Source organism: Saccopteryx bilineata, chromosome X, assembly GCF_036850765.1.
Source record: "Saccopteryx bilineata isolate mSacBil1 chromosome X, mSacBil1_pri_phased_curated, whole genome shotgun sequence".
Classification (NCBI taxonomy): domain Eukaryota; kingdom Metazoa; phylum Chordata; class Mammalia; order Chiroptera; family Emballonuridae; genus Saccopteryx; species Saccopteryx bilineata.
Window position 1 is genome coordinate 101,110,706 of NC_089502.1, and position 17,747 is coordinate 101,128,452.

The following is a 17,747-nucleotide window of genomic DNA, read 5'->3' on the forward strand; positions in this document are numbered from 1 at the left end:
TGTGAAATCATACAGTTCTTAGCTATTTCTGATTTACTTATTTCACTCAATATAATGTTCTCAAGGTCCATCCATGTTGTCATAAATGGCAATATGTCATCATTTCTTATGACTGAGTAGTATTCCATTTTATATATGTACCACATCTTCTTTATCCAATCATCTATTGAGGGACACTTTGGTTTTTTCCATGTCTTGGCCACTGTGAATAATGCTGTGATGAACATGGGAGCACATGTGTCTTTGCATACCAATGTTTGTGAGTTTGGGGAGTTGCTACCCAGTAGAGGGATTACTGTGTCATATGGTAATTCTGTACTTAATATTTTGAGGAATCACCATACTTTTTTCCATAATGGCTGTACCACTTTACATTCCTACCAACAGTGAATGAAGGTTCCTTTTTCCACAACCTCTCCAACACTTGTTATTGCCTCTTTTGTTACTAATAACCAATCTAACAGGTGTGAGGTAGTATCTTATTGTAGTTTTAATTTGCATTTCTCTAATAGTTAACAAAGATGAGGAGTTTTTCATATATTTGTTGGGCTTTTGTCTATCTGCTTTGGAGAAATGTCTGTTCATATCCTCTCTTCATTTTTTTTATTAAATTGTTTGCTTATTTGTTGATGAGCTTTGTGAATTCTTTGTATATTTTGGATATCAACCCCTTATTGGAGCTGTTGTTTATGAATACTAACTCTCATTTGGTTGGCTACCTTTTCAACAAATGAAATATTGAAAGTTATGTCATTCTCCAAACAGTACTTCTCCATGTTGCTGGCATAGCAACTCAGTAGGATATCCTGGAAGAGGAACTGGGTCACCTATGGCTTCTTATTGCTTCTATTGAACATTGACAGTGAATGCTTATTGATATTCTTGAATGTCCTGAAGTTCTCACTATGCCAGGTCACAAAAGGTTTCAGTGTGTATCCTGGAACATTGTCTCCAAGCAATACTGTTTGTTATCCTGCCCTTAAAAACTCTGATCAACATAACTTTGATTTGGCCTCCTGAAGATGAAAGTTTTTTGAGGCATCTGTTTCTTGAATGGGAGATTTCATCCATAATAAACCTTTTTTTGGGCAAGTAATTCTCCACAATCAGCTTATCTAGAGTTTCTAAAAAGTCTTTAGCTGCTTTCACATCAGTACTCATAGACTCACTACTTACTTTCACAATAGGTCTTGAATCATTTTAACTACCCAGACTAGCAGTAAATTCAACATCATAGTTGGGGGTCTAGCTTTTTCTTTCAACATCACAAACAAACTTTCTGCATTGATTATGACCATCATGATGCAGAGAAGAATAGCTTCTCTGTTTGGTCTTCAGTCCAGGTCATTAACAGTTTCTCCATGTATGATATAGGCCCTTCTTGAATTTTTGTTAGTTTCATTGCCTTCAATGGATCAGATACTTTAACTGCTTCCATCACTGTGTTCTTGTTCTTCAAGATCATAGCTATGGTGGCATGAGACCTGCCTGACTGGTAAGCAATAATCATCACTGAGTTTCTACTTTGTAGTCCTTAATCACTTTTAATTTTATTTCCAGGTGAATCACTTGATGTGGCCTGTTAATGGCAACATTAGCCACGAATTTCCTATGCTTAGGAACCATTATTAACAAAATAATATCAGATTAAAACAAGCACAAGAGAAAATGCTGTGATCAAGAGAAGCAGTAAACACAAGACATATGGGACTGCTGCTAGCATAACATGGCATACAATTTTACATTTTTTTAATAAACAGAAAGTTTACACTCTAAAATAATGATAAAAGTATAGAATAAAAATATTTAAACAAGAACCACAGTCATTTATTATATACTATTATTCAGTATTAGGTACTGTACATAGTTGTATTGCTATACCTTTATATTACTAGTAACACAATAAGTTTGTTCACACCTGCATCACCACAAACATGTAATTAATGCATTGTGCTATAACATTATAATGACTATGGCATCACTAGGTGATAGAACTTTTACAACTTTATTATAAACTTATAAAACCACGATCACATATGGGGCCCATCATCAAACTAAAACGTTGTAAATGGTACATGTATATTAAGAAACACTTGTCTAGCCTGACCAGTGGTGATGCAGTAGCTAGAGCATCAGCCTGGGATGCTGAGGACCCAGGTTCAAAACCCTGAGGTCGCTGGCTTGAGTATGGGCTTATCCGGCTTGAATGTGGGCTCATCAGCTTGAGCGCAGCGTTGCTGGCTTGAGCATGGGATCATAGACATGACCCTATGGTCGCTAGCTTGAGCCCAAAGGTCGCTGACTTGAGGCCAAAATCACTGGTTTGAGCCCAAGCTTGCTGGCTTGAGCAATGGGTCGCTGGCTTGGCTGGAGCCCCCCAGTCAAGGCACATATGAAGAAGCAATTAATGAATGGCTAAGGTGCTGCAACTATGAATTGATGCTTCTCATCTCTCTTTCTTCCCATTTGTCCCTATCTATATGTTTGTCCATATCTCTCTAACAAAAAAAGTTTATTTTATTTCTTTAATATACTATTTTTTTCATTGAAGTAAAAAATATTATTTTTCTTCTGAGAACACTCAAAATTTTTCTTTTTGTAATAGTAACAATATAGTTTTTTAAGCCTTTGTATAGGGCTGGGCTGGCCCATGGTGCTCTTGATGTTTAATATAAAGCCCAGAAGGTCTGCCAGTTCTTTTTGAGAAGTGACACCAAGAAATTGACAACTGAGTAGATGGTGTACACAAGCTTATCATCTGTCATCTTCACGTGGCCAACAGGCATGGCCAGACAGAGCAACTCCTGCATCTGGAACTTGATTGTGTACTTCATTTCATTGACTTTGGCCACCATGTTCTCATTGTGGGTCAGCAAGAAAAGAAACTTGCCAACCTTATTTCAGGTCTGGGCCCATGATTCGTGAGATCTGCTTGATCAGAGATTCTGAAGCCAAAAAGGCATCATACTTCTTAGCCAGTTTATTGACAAGTTTCTTATTATTATTGAGTTACTTCAACTCCTCTACATCTGTGTGAAAGATGTCTATAACCTTGGCCTTATCACAGTGCTGTTAGACCCCCAGAACACATACTGAGAACTTAGAGTGGGCAGTAGATTTAAACCTGATGGTGCTGAGAAACATTTGTCCTTCTGAGGGTCATAGTTCTTCAAGCTGTTCTGCAGCTTCAGCACCTCCCAAAACTTTTGGCTCTTGCACTGACTGGTTCTGGTGCAGGACTTCCTGCACAGCCATCTAGAGGATGTCACAGGAGATGATGATGTTTATGGTTCCTCATACTGCAAAAACTGGAAAAGATTCAAAGATTATTTCTTTAGCAATCATTATAGCTTCATTCCTTTCTTTCTCTGATTTCTAGTATTTCTGGGAAAATAGGAGAAAAAGGATAGGGGATCAGGCCCTGGCCAGTTGGCTCAGCGGTAGAGCATTGGCCTGGCGTGTGGGGAACCCGGGTTCAATTCCTGGCCAGGGCACATAGGAGAAGCGCCCATTTGCTTCTCCACCCCACCTCCTTCCTCTCTGTCTCTCTCTTCCCCTCCCGCAGCCGAGGGTCCATTGGAGCAAAGATGGCCCGGCCGCTGGGGATGGCTCCTTGGCCTCTGCCCCAGGCACTAGAATGGCTCTGGTTGAGGCAGAGCAACGCCCGGGAGGGGCAGAGCATCGCCCCCTGGTGGGCAGAGCATCGCCCCTGGTGGGCGTGCCGGGTGGATCCCGGTCAGGTGCATGTGGGAGTCTGTCTGACTGTCTCTCCCATTTCCAGCTTCAGAAAAATACAAAAAAAAAAAAAAAAAAAGATAGGGGAACACTGGAAAGCAAAACAAGTGCAGTTCCTGCCTTCCCCCACCTGGAACTTATAATCTAATAACAGAGGAAGATATTAATCACACAGGCAAATCTAAAGCTCCAACTCTAAAAAGTGCTGGAAAGAAAAACTTTCATGTGCTTTGACAGAATAATATGAGGGCCTAAATTAGACTGGTAGACCCAATAAGGCTCCTCAGGGGACTTATTAACAGCAGAAATTTGAAGAATGACTAGAAGTTAAGTAGATGAAGAGTGAAGAAAAAGAAGAACGGTTCAAGCTGAGTGGTGTTCAAAGTTCCCCTAACAGCAGAGACAAGAGAAGGAGGAAGGACTCAAAGAAGACTACTAGTATGGCTGAAAGTAGAGAGTAGGGGGTGTAATTAGAGCTATAGTAGGGGACAAAACATAAAGGGCCATGTTAAAAAGGTTTTTTTCTATAAACAATAGGAAACCACTGAGGAGTTTAAAGCATGGGTAACACAATCAGATTGGATTTCAGTAGTGTCACTGACTGCAGTGTGAAGTGGACTGATTGAAGGTGGAACATATGGGTGCAGGGGAATTATTGAGTCTGGGTGAGCAATATTGATAGTTTGGATACTGGAGATAGCAGTGGAGACTTGTGTGGCTGGAGAAAAATGGGTTAATTCAGGATATGTTTGTGGGCTAGAGCTATTGGATTTGTTGATGGCTTGTATGTGGGAATGAAGAGGTAGGCTGTGTCAAGGAAAACTTCCCAGGTTTTTACCTGGTGTCAATGAGTTGATAACAGTGTCATTCATTGATATTAGGAGTATAGTAAAAGGATAGACTACAGTTTGGAGGGAACGGTAGTGATTTCAGTACACACATATACAGAGCTATATATTGCTCTGTGTTCAACTTGGTTGAGAGTATGAACAGGGGAGGTCAGATAAACTCTGATTACTTCTATCATTTGCTGACATAGATACTCATACATCTGTATAATATGATTCCATCTAACATTTTCCATCCTAACCACTCATCCCAGCAATTACCCTTAAATGTATCTTAGGAAATTCTTGTTTTAATGCTCCAGCTCTTACTGTCTAGGATGCTTTCTTGTCTCATCTACAAAACCTTTCGAATAATCTTTAATACAGAGGGCCCTTTCCACTTGAATTCTAACAGCATTAATTGTCTGCAGCACTCATCTGACATTTATTGATTACAATCTGGTAATTGATAATTTACAAATGGCTTGAGTTGCAAAGTTCATTCGTATATTAGTTGTGTTAAGTACAGAATTCATTTTCTTATATAGACTTTTTAAAACAAAATCATTATTGTTTTGATTGTCAAATTATCTTTAATTGAAATACTTTCCTTTGTAGTTTTTAACTATCTGGGCATTCCACTGAACTAGTGTTGATGCCATTTATAATGTCATGAGGGTGGTGGCCATCAACATTGCAACCCATAGACTGGGAAGTCCCCAGAATCTCTGTAACATTTCCAGAGAGTTATCTACCTAAAGATGTGTGCATCTGTTTGGCAATGTTGACAATATCATCAAAAATGATACTTCCACTGTGCCTGATGTTTCTTTACTTCTGTCTCTTGGCAGTTCTTTGAGGACTTCAATGATCAGGGCAGAGGTAGAAGGTACTACCTCAATCTGGTCCTGTTTGATCTAAATGGTCAGTTTCACTGTAATCCTCAGACCCTTCCAATCACCATTTGCTTTGACAATGTCATCACCAACCTTTTTTTATAGACACACCCAAGGGGCTTATTATAGGGAGCCAGGGCAGACACGACACCGATTTCCTCAGGTATAAAACTGTGATCTCGCTGGGGTCAAACTTCAGCTGCATGGTGGAGGCGGCCAGTGTCAAATGAACCTGGATTTGGAAAAAACAAAGAAAACTGCATGTAGACCTCCTCCAAGTTGAAAGCTGAAAGTCAAAAGCCAAAATCATTATCCTGAGGAGATAGCTGGACTCTTATGTTTATAGCAGCATTATTTACAATTGCTAAGGTACGGCTACAACCCAATGTCAGTCAAAAGATAAATGGATAAAGAAAATGTTATATATCTATATATCTCTCTATATATAATGCATAGTATTATATGTATACTAATGTATGTATGTATAATAAAATATTGTTAACCCACTATAAAGAATGAAATCTTGCCATTGGGCCAACATGGATGGACCTTGAGGACATTATGTTAAGTGAAAATTGAGACAGAGACTAAGGCTGCATGGTACCATTTATATGTAAAATATTTTGAAAAGTGTTGAACTCATAGAGTGGAATTGTAGTAGCCAATGGTGGGGGAAGCAATTAAGAAGAGGTTGATAAAAGGGTAGAAAGTTCAGTTATTAGATAAATAAGTTTTGAGGTCTAATGGTATACAGCATGGTTACTATAGTTGATACTACTGTATTATATAAGTGAAATTTGCTAAGAGAGTAGAACTTAAATGCTTTTGTTTTTTAAATTGAATTTATTAAGGTAACACCAGTTAATATAATCATACAGCTTTCAGGCTCTTGTTCACCCTTTCCCACAAGTGAAGTCTTCGTCCATCACCATTTATTCCCCCATACCATCCTCCAACTCCCCACCTTCTGGCAATCATGACGTTATTGTCTGTGCCCATATTATTTTTTTAAGTAAATATGTGAGATGATAGACATGTTATTTAACTAGATGTGGGAAATCATTTTACAATATATATGTATATAAAATCATTTTGTACACTTTTAATATCTCATAATTTTGTCTATTATACTTCAATAAAGTTGAGGAAAAAGATTAAAAACACTAAAATTCAAAACCTATTATAAAAAATAAGAGTGTAAAATATTTTTGAATGATATATATCTATTTTAAAAAAAGAAAGAAAGAAAATCCTTTATAAATAGTTATTAGGTTTCAAGGCTAGCCAATCAAACCAGTTTATTTTATAATATAGCTGAGGTGTGGAGACACTTGTGATTTAGAAGGAAAGAAATTGATGCTTTAAAATAAGTAAATGAGAAAGCAATAAAACTGAATAACAAATTATTTTATGTATTTGGAATGCTAGCACTTGAGGAAAACCAGGTTTAATTAGAGGAGGATTAAGAGGTTAATTGAAAGTTTTGTAGAAATTTTAGAAAGGACTTTAGAGTCTGATGATACTTTATTTATTACGCTTAATTTCACTTCAAAATTTATTCAAAAGTTATCCTGGGACAGGTGTGTTTTAACACTACACTTACATGTTTCAATTATAATTAGGATTGCCTTAGTTTTCAGTATGAACTTTTTCTTTGCTCACAAAGGCAGCAAATACATGCAGTTTTGTTTTTAATTTAAGAAGCTTTAATTTTTTAAATTAGAAAGTACAGTTGTTTAAGTTCTATCTCATATTCTTTCTATCTGTCCATGTTCCTTCTTCATGTTCATCTTTTTATGACTACTCTTGGGAAGTATCACATAATCTTTTTCCTTTCTTTTTTTGACAGAGACAGAGAGAGAGTCAGAGAGAGGGACAGATAAGGACAGACAGACAGGAAGGGAGAGAGATGAGAAGCATCAATTCTTCATTGCAGCTCCTTAGTTGTTCATTGATGCTTTCTCATATTGCCTTGACTGGGAGGTTAGAGTAGAGTGAGTAAACCCTTACCCAAGCCAGTGACCTTGGTCTCAAGCCAGTGACCTTGGTCTTCAAGCCAGCGACCTTGGGCTACAAGCCTGTGGCCTTTTAGGCTCAAACCAATGACCATGGGGTCATGTCTATGATCCCACGCTCAAGCCAGCCACTCCTCGCACAAGCTGGTGACCCTCCACTCAAGTCAGTGACCTTGGGGTTTCAAACCTGGGTCCTCTGCATCCCAGTCTGACACTATCCACTGTGCAACCACCTGGTCAGGTATATATTCTTAGTTTTACAGTCTCACTGGAAATGTACTTCTTAGCATTAAGTAACCAACCAGGGTGAGATTTCAGATCCATCCCCTAACTTCTGGCCTTCCTCACACTCACTGGTTTTCTTATGTGGCATAACCTTCAGCCAAGAGTTCGGTGCATTCAAGACCCTCCCATGAGACTAAAAGAAGATGAGGGGCCTATTCCATAGGTGGAGTCAACATTAATTTCTTAATATATCCTGATCTCCAAAAGTCAGCCTCAGGGATGAAGAATGGGAACTCAGGAGGGAAAGCATATAGGAAAGAATATTGAGGATGGAGATGGCTCCCTGATGTTGCTATAAAGATGTTCATAAGGCAATTTAAACTACTATTCAGGAATCAGCCAAAGCTACACAAGTGACATTACAAGCATTACTCACAAATGGATGTCGCTATTACAAAAAAAAAAAATTGAGTTTACTGCAATTTTGTAACTTAGTTACTAAAATGTAGATTCATGGGGGTCAATGGGGGAAGGGTGTAATGAGGGTCAAATATAAGGTGGTAGAAAATAATTTGATTTTGGGTGATGATTATACAACAAAATCAACAGTTCAAATTCTATAAAATTGTTTATCTGAAACCTATGTACTCTTATTGATTAATGTCACCATGTTAAAATTAATTTTTAAATGAAAGTAATCAAGGTGACCCTCAGTATGTAAATATATAAATGAACTGTGGTATATTCAATAGAATATTATTTAAGGTAGATATAATAACTTTCATTTTATGGTTGAAGAAACTGGATTGGTGAAGTGACCTTTTTAATGTCATATCCAATTATCTGGAAGAATTTAGATTTGAACTCAGGTCTGTCATATGCCAAAAGCCTGTGGTCATCCTACTATACCTAGCTCAGAAAAAGAATGATGCTATCAGATTTATTTAAATATTTACAGACCCCAGAATTTTATTGTTTTTTAAGCATCTTAATTAGACTATAATGTGCACACAGAAAAACACATAGATAAAAGGACAATAAGTAATCACAACCTGAATATGCCCATGTAACCAAAACTCATATCAAGAAAGAAAACATTGTCTTCCCTTATCACCTTTCTAGACATTATTACTGACCAAGGAAAACCACTGTAGTACTTTGATCACCATATAATAATTTTGTCCATTACTGAACTTTATATAAATGGAATTATATAATATGTACTCTTTTATCCTTATAGCTTTAGATGAACATTTTTTTGAGGTCCATTTATTTGTTACCTGCTTAATCTTTTTTTTTTCTTCTTTTCCAAGTTGAGAGGAGTGGAGATAGAGAGACAAACTCCCCCATGTGCTCTGACCAGGATTCACTTGGCAACCCCCATCTGGGGCCATGCTCACAATCTAGCTATTTTTTTTAGTGCCTGAGGCAGAGGCTCTACAGAACCATCCTCAGCACCGGGGCCAATTGTGCTCAAACCACTAAAGCCATGGCTGCAGGAAGAGAAGAGAGAGAATGAGAGAGAAAGGAGAAGAGTGGGAATGGAGAAGCAGATGGTCTCTTCTCCTATGTGCCCTGACTGGAAATTGAACCCAAGACATCCACATTCCAGGCTGATGATCTACCACTGAGCTAACCGGTTAGGGCCTAACCCACTTAATCTTTTGCAATAGACTTTCTTCTGCACTCTCTACCTCTAATCTTTTGCCATGTCACCCAGTTCCAACTACCCAATGAAGATTACTCAAACAAAAATGTAATCACATTTATCAACACATATACAAGAATGTTCATAATAATATATTTGTAATAGTTCCAAACTCAATACAATCTAACTTATTAATAGTAGAGTTAATATATATGTATATATATAAATAGCTATGAATTTTTTCCAATTCTTTTTTAAATTTTTATTAATTTTTAATTTATTGTATTTACATGGATTCAAGTGTGCCACTGAATATAATCCTTCACCCCCACCCTGTGTTCCTTTTTATACCCCCTTTAACCTCCTCCCCCGAATTCCCTCCCCCTTTCCCTCTAGGATTTGCTATCCTGTTATCTATATCTCTGTGTTATGTATATATAGTTTACTAATCCCTATACCTTCTCTGATCCCATCTCCTCATCCCCCTTCCCCTTGAAAGCTGTCCCTCTGCTCCCTGTGACCCACCTCTGCCTCTATTCCATTCCTCAGTTCACTTTGGTCATTAGATTCCACATATATGTGAGATTGTATGATATTTTTCTTTGCCTGGCTTATTGGATTTAGCATAATAATCTCCAGTTCCATCCATGCTGTCACAAAAGGTAAGATTTCCTTCTTTTTCACAGCCACATAGTATTCCATTGTGCATATGTACCACAGCTTTTTAATCTACTTGTCCATTGACGGACAGTTGGGCTGTTTCCAGATCTTGGCTATTGTAAACAATGCTGCAAAAAATATTGGTATGCATATTTTCTTTTAAATCAGTGATTTGGCATTCTTAGGATATATTCCTAAAAGTGGGATAGCTGGGTCAAAAGGCAGTTCCATTTTAAATTTTTTGAGGAAGCCCCATAGAGTTCTCCACAATTTTTTAAAATTTTATTTTAATTTATTGGGTGTAAATAGATTCTAGTGTCCCTCCACATACCTCCCACTCCTCTTTGTCCCCATCACATCTCCCTTGCCCTCCTCCCCACAACATCCTCTCTTCAGTTTTGTTTTTCTGCTCTCATCCCATCTCTTATCTTCCTCTTTCCCTCTGTCTGCTTTCCCTTTGGACCCTTTGATTTCACTTATTCCATTCCTCAGTTCATATTGTTCATTGGATTCCTCAAATGAGTGAAGTCATATGGTATTTTTCTTTCTCTGCCTGGCTTATTTCACTTAACATAATTGTTTCCAGGTCCATCCATGTTGGCACAAAAAGTAAGATTTTCTTCTTTTATATGGCCCCATAGTATTCCATTGTCTATATGTACCACCACTTTTTAATCCACTTGTCCACTGACGGGCACTTGGGCTGTTTCCAGATCTTGGCTATTGTAAAAAATGCTGCAATAAACATGGGTGTGCACTTATCCTTTTGAATCATTGATGTGGTGTTCTTGGGATATATTCCTAAAAGTGGGATGGCTTGGTCAAAAGGAAGTTTGATTTTTAATTTTTTGAGGAATCTCTGTACCATTTTCTACAGTGGCTGCACCAGTCTGCATTCCCACCAGCAATGCAGGAGGGTTCCCTTTTCTCTACATACCTCGCCAGCACTTATTATGTGTTGTTTTGTTAATAAGCACCATTCTGACTGGTGTGAGGTGGTATCTCATTGTGGTTTTAATTTGCATTTCTCTAATGACTAGTGATGTTGAACATTTTCATATGCCTATTGGCTATCTGTATGTCCTCTTTGGGGAAGCATCTATTCATTTCTTCTGCCCAATTTTGATTGGATTGTTTGTCTTCCTGGTGTTGAGTTTTAGAAGTTCTTTATAAATTTTGGTTATTAACCCCTTATCAGAATATTGTCGAATATGTTCTCCCATTGTGTAATTTGTCTTTTTATTCTGTTCATATTGTCTTTAGCTGTGCAAAAGCTTTTTATTTTGATATAGTCCCTTTTGTTTATCCTGTCCTTTATTTCCCTTGCCCTTGGAGAAAAATCAGCAAATATATTGCTGCGAGAGATGTTGGAGAGCTTACTGCCTATGTTTTTCTCAGGATGCTTATGTTTTCACGACTTACATTTAAATCTGTTATCCATTTTGAGTTTATTTTTGTGAATGGTGTAAGTTGGTGGTCTAGTTTCTTTCTTTCTTTCTTTCTTTTTTTTTTTTTTTTTTTGAATGTAGCTGTTCAATTTTCCCAAAGCCATTTGTTTATTGATTTTTTTTTTTTAGAGAGAGAGGAATGAGAGAGAGAGACAGAGAGAGAGAGAAGGGAGAGGAGCATCAACTCCCATATGTGCCTTGACCAGGCAAGCCCAAGATTTCGAACCGGCGACCTCAGTGTTCCAGGTCGACGCTTTATCCCACTGTGCCACCACAGGTCCCAAAGCCATTTGTTAAAGAGACTGTCTTTACTCCATTGTATGCTATTACCACCATTGTCAAATATCAATTGTCCATAAAGGTGTGGGTTTATTTTTGGGTTCTGTTCTGTTCCATTGATCTATATGCCTGTTCTTATGCTAGTACCAAGCTGTTTTGAGTACAATGGCCTTGTAGTATAACTTGATATCAGGAAATGTGATACCACCCACTTTATTCTTCTTTTTCAAGATTGCTGAGGCTATTCATGTTCTTTTCTGGTTCCATATGAATATTTTTGGAATAGTTGTTCTATATCTTTGAAGTTTGTCATTGGTAATTTAATAGGAATTGCATTGAATTTATAATTTGCTTTGGGTAATATGGACATTTTAATGATGTTTATTCTTCCTGGCCATGAACATGGTATATGCTTCCACTTGTTTGTGTTTTCTTGGTTTCTTTTATCAATGTTTTATAATTTTCTGAGTACAAGTCTTTAACCTTGTTGGTTAAATTTACTCCTACATACTTTACTTTTTGTTGTTGTTGCAATAGTGAAGTGGATTGTTTTGTTAATTTTATTTCAAACAGATCATTGTTGGTGTGTGAAAATGCCTCTGATTTCTGAGTATTAATTTTATATCCTGCCACCTTGCTGAATTCATTTATCAGGTCCAGTAGTTTTTTTACTGCGACTTTAGTGTTTTCTATGTACAGTATCATATCATCAGCAAATAATGATAGTTTTAGCTCTTCTTTTCCAATTTGAATGCCTTTTATTTCTTCTTGTTGTCTGATTGCTGTGGCTAGGACTTTCAGAACTATGTTGGATCAAAGTGGTGAAAGGGGGCACCCCTGCCTTGTTCTTGATCTTAAGGTGATTGCTTTTAATTTTTGCCCATTCAATATGATGTTGGCTGTGGGTCTGTCATAGATGGCCTTTATCTTGTTGAGGTATGTTCCCTGTATTCTCACTTTGCTGAGAGTTTTGATCATAAATGGGTGCTAGATTTTATCTAATGCTTTTTCTGCATCTATTGATATTATCATATTTTTCTCTCCTTCCTTTTAATTATATGATGAAATACATTGATTGATTTACGAATGTTGTACCAGCCTTGCCTCCCCAGAATAAATTCCACTTGACTATGATGTATAATTTTTTTCATGTACTGCTCTATCTTATTTACTAATATTTTGTTGAGAATTTTAGCATTAAAATTCACCAGGTATATTGGCTTATAGTTTTCTTTCTTTGTGTTGTCTTTGCCTGGTTTTGGAATCAGAATTATGTTCACCTTATAAAAGGAGCTTGGAAATTTTTCCTCCTCTTGAATTTTTTGAAGAAGCTTGAGAAGGATAGGAGTCAGTTCTTCTTTAAGTGATTGGTAGAATTCGCCTGTGAAGCTATCTGGCCCAGAGCTTTTGTTTGTTGGGAGATTTTTTGACAACTGTTTTGATCTCATTTGTTGTAACTGGTCTATTTAGGTTTTCTGATTCTTCCAGATAGATTTTTGAAAGATTATATTTTTCAAGGAGTTTTTTCATTTTAACTAGGTTGTCTAATTTTTTGGTATACAGTTCTTCATAGTATTTTCTTATAATCCTTTGCATTTCTGCTGTGTCCGTTGTTACTTCTCCACTCTTGTTTCTAATTTTATTTATTTAAGTCCTCTCTCTTTTTTTCTTGGTGAGTCTGGTTAAGGGTTCATCGATCTTGTCTACCTTTTCAAAGAACCTACTCTTGGTTTAAATCATCCTCTGTATTTTTTTTTTTTTAGTCTCTATGTCATTTATTTCCACTCTGATCTTTATTATTTCCTTCCTTCTACTTCCTCTTGGCTTTACTTGCTGTTCTTTTTTTTAGTTCTTTTAATTGCAAGGTTAAGTTGTTTATTTGAGCTTTTTCTAGCTTCTTCAGGTATGCTTGTAATGCTATGAACTTCCCTCTCAGTACTGCTTTCACTGTGTCCCATATATTTTGAATTGTTTTATGTTCATTTTCATTTGTTTCAAGGAAATTTTTTATTTCTCCCTTTATCTCATTGTTGACCCATTCATTATTTAATAACATGCTGTTTAGTTTCTAAGTTTTTGAGTGCTTTTAATTTTTCTATTGTAGTTGATTTCTAGTTTCATGCCATTGTGGTCGGAGAAGATGCTTGATATGATTTCAATCTTCTTGAATTTGTTGAGACTCGTTTTATATCTAATATGTGGTCTATCCTAGAGAATGTACCATGAGCACTTAAAAAGAATATATATTCTGCTGCTTTAGGGTGATAGGTTCTGAAGATATCTATTAAATCCAGTTGATCTACTTTGTCACTTAATTCTGCTGTTTCTTTGTTAGCTTTCTTTCTTCAGAATCTATCCAGTAATGTTAGTGGGGTATTGAAATTCCCTACTATTATAGTATTGCTGTTGATCTCGCCCTTTACATCCATCAAAGTCTGCTTTCTATATTTAAGTGCTCCTATATTAGGTGCATAGATATTTATAATGGTTCTCTTCCTGTTGGATTGTTTCCTTTATCATTCTGTAGCGACTTTCTTTATCACTTACTATAGTCTTTGTTTTAAAGTCTATTTTGTCAGATATAAATATTGCTACCCCAGCTTTTTTTTTCATTTCCATTGGCATGAAATATTTTTTTCATCATTTTACTTTCAGTCTACATGTATCTTTTGTTTTGAGGTGGGTTTCTTTTAGACAGCATATGTACGGATCCTGTTTTCTTATCCATTCAGCTACCCTATGTCTTTTAATTGGAGCATTTAATTCATTTACATTTAAGGTTATTATTTATATGTAGCTATTTATTGCTGTTTTTTTCTTTAAATCTACATTCCCCTTTTACTAGATATTTTTTCCCACTTTGTTCTGTCTATAGCAGGCACCTTAACATTTCTTGCAGCTGTTTTGGTTGTGATGAATTCCTTGAGGGTTTTTTTCCCCCTGGGAAGCTTTTTATTTCTCCTTCATTCTTAAATGATAGCCTTGCTGGATAATGAAGTCTTGGTTGTAGTTTCTTGTTTTACATTACTTTGAATATTTCTTGCTATACCCTTCTGGCCTCAGGTGTTTCTTTTGAGAAGCTGGATGTCATTCTTATGGTGGTTCCTTTGCAGGTGATAGAGTGTTTTTCTCTTACAACTTTTAGTATTCTTTCTTTATCTCTTAGCTTCGGTATTTTGACTATGATGTGTCTTGGTGTGGGTCCATTTAGGTTCTTTTTTATTGGGGTTCTCTCTGCTTCTTGAACTTGTGTGACTCTTTCCTGCATCAATTTAGGGAAATTTTCAGCTATAATTTCTTTGAACAGGTTCTTTATCCCTTGTTTTTTCTCTTCTCCTTCAGGAATCCCTATTATGTGGATGTTGTTTCTCTTCATGTTGTCAAAGAGCTCTCTTAGAGTTTCCTCAGACTTTTTAATCCTCTTTTCTTTTTGCTGTTCTACTTTTGTGCTTTTGCATATCTTGTCCTCTAAGTTGCTGATTTGATCCTGTGCTTCATCCAGCCTGCTTTTAATTCCTTAGAGTGTAATCTTCATTCCTGACATTGTGTTCATCATTTCCATCTGGTTCTTTTTTATGATTTCAATGTCCTTTTTGATACTTGTTGTCTCTTTATTTAGGTGCTCATTATGTCCATCCATTGTTGCTCTAAGATCTTTGAACATCCTAACAATAATTATTTTAAACTCTGCATCTGGTAATTTGGTTATTTCCCTCTCACTCAGTTCTTTTTCTGGGGATTTCTCTTGTTGATTCATTTGCATTGCATTTCTTTGTATTCCCATTTTGTGTATACACTCTTCCTTTGGGTGTGTTGTTTGTGTAGCTAGCTGAGTTTAGGGTTGGTATTGTCTGCCTCCAATTTTCAGTTGTGTTGTTTCTAGGTCTTCTTGGGTTGGCATCAGCTGTTGTTTGTAATCTGTTCTGTACTGCTTATCTGCTATCACTATTCTTTTTGCTATTTGTGTCGGTGTTTTCTATGTCTTAGCTGGGTCAGCTGTGAGGAGCCCTTCCTTAAGCTACCTCTCTAACAAGGGTTGTTAGGTCCTGAACTAATGCTCTCCATATCTGGCTGCTGGATGTGCCTTCCCTGGACCTTCCTGGCCAGAGCCTGGTGCAGATCAGTGGGGGTCACTGCCTATGATTGGCTCTTATCTATGATTTTGGAGCTACAGATAATCTAGATCTTGTGGCTGTCTCTGCTGGGCCCAGGTGCTGTTGTAAATATCAGCTACACTCCTAGGCTAGCTTTTATCTACTATTTGCCTGGGGGAAGTTCCTTTGAAAGTTCAGGGTCCCCTGAGATCTGTTTTCTGCTGCCTCTTATCGCTGGCTACATTTTGGGCTCAGTGCTGTAATTCTATGTTTAGGTATGGTTTTGGATGTGGCTTACCCCTTAGCCTCAGATGTCTTTCTATTCAGTCTTTTTATTTATTTATTTTATTTTGGTTTTTTTCCTTCTTTTTCAGCACTCAGAAGGGTGTAGTCTTACAGGACCAGTGGGTGTGATCTTTGTGCTCCCAATGTGTGGTCTGTTAGCCAGCCCCCTGCTGCCACTGTTGCCGCCTTGGGCATTTGGGCTTGGGCACTGCCAGTGCCAGCCTGCCTCCATGACACTATGGCTTCTGCTGCCCCTGGTGGGCTCTCATGCACCTGCTTAGACAGACCCCAAGGTCACCCGGGCCCCAGCCACTGCCAAGGTTGGGCTCACGCTGTGGGCTGGATTGCGTGCTCAGACCTCCACAGCAGCTTGCCATGGCTTCTGCCACCACGGGTGGCATGCGCACACCTCTTAGGACTGCTTCTGCTGTCACCCAGGCCTCAGCTGCTGCCAGGGATGGACTCAAGCCGCAGCCATGATTGCCATGAGACTGGACTTCCACTGCAGCCACTGCAGCCTCTGTCTCTGTGGGTAGGCCCATGTGCAGCTGCTTAGACCACCTTCGCTGTCCTCTGGGCCCCATCTGCCTCCAAAGAGAGGTGGGATTGCATGCAAGCTCAGAACTCCTCAGCTGCTGCCAGAGCCCCTGGCTCCACAGGCTGGGCCATGCACTCCTGTGCTCAGACCACCTCCACAGTGTTCCAAGCTCAGCCATGGATGGGTTTGCAGGCTCGCTCCAACCTTTGCAGTGGCCACCCAGGCCCTCACCTCTGCAGGCCAGCCCATATGCACCTGCTCAGATCCCCTGGCTCCTGCAGCTGTGCCCCACTGCCACTGGCCTGCCTGCCCCCAGCAAGCACTCAGCAACATGAGGGTGGTGGTGTAGGTCAGACCCCAGCAGTCACTAAGTGTGTCCCTAACATTCTGCCTGCCTCTAAGCTCCTCTTTGTTCTAACGGGGGCAGGAGAGCCTCCGGTAGATGGGGTAATTTCTTCCCTTTGCTGGTGTTGCTGCTCCAAGAAAAAATGTTCACTTTAGACTTGAGACGTGATTCAGCCCAGGGGTTACAGTGTCCATCCCTCAAAGTGTCTCCCCCTGTGCCTCTGTGACCACACTCTCCCCTGGTAACTCCAGTCCTCCCAGTGCTCTCTGCTCCCAAAACCCCGGGCAGGTGGTTGTGAGTGAGGCTTTCTGTGTGGTCCCTTTAATACAGAGCCTGGTTCTGAGAGTTCTGTCTCCTTTTCTCAAACAGTATCTAGGCTCCTTTCTCAGCCAAATACAGCCTGTTCACCTTTTCCAGGCTCCAGGGCTCTAGGCTGGGACTCCAGTTCTGGGGCTGAGGACCCACAACCCACAACTTGCCAGGCACTCCTCCCCACTGTGAGAGTCCTTCCAGGCCACCGCTGGCTCCCAGGAGTGGGGCAGCCCTTTCTGTAGCTCTGCCTTTCTTAACAGTCTCAGTGTGGGTTCTTTGGTGGTCCTTAGCTGTAGAATCTTCTTTGTTTAGTCCAAAGTTGGTATTTCAAGATGACTGTTCTCAAAATTAAGTTGTAATCCACTTTGGTTCTGGGATGTGGGAGTTGGAACGTCTGCCTTCTTCGTGGCCTTCTTGTCTCCCTCTCCACAATTCTTAA

General features: G+C 38.7%; 1 pseudogene; it reads right to left on the bottom strand.

Moving 5' to 3' along the window:
• Nucleotides 1-2,517: 2,517 nt before the first annotated feature.
• LOC136317756 (large ribosomal subunit protein uL1 pseudogene) lies at nt 2,518-16,344 on the bottom strand (annotated as a pseudogene).
• Nucleotides 16,345-17,747: the final 1,403 nt, after the last annotated feature.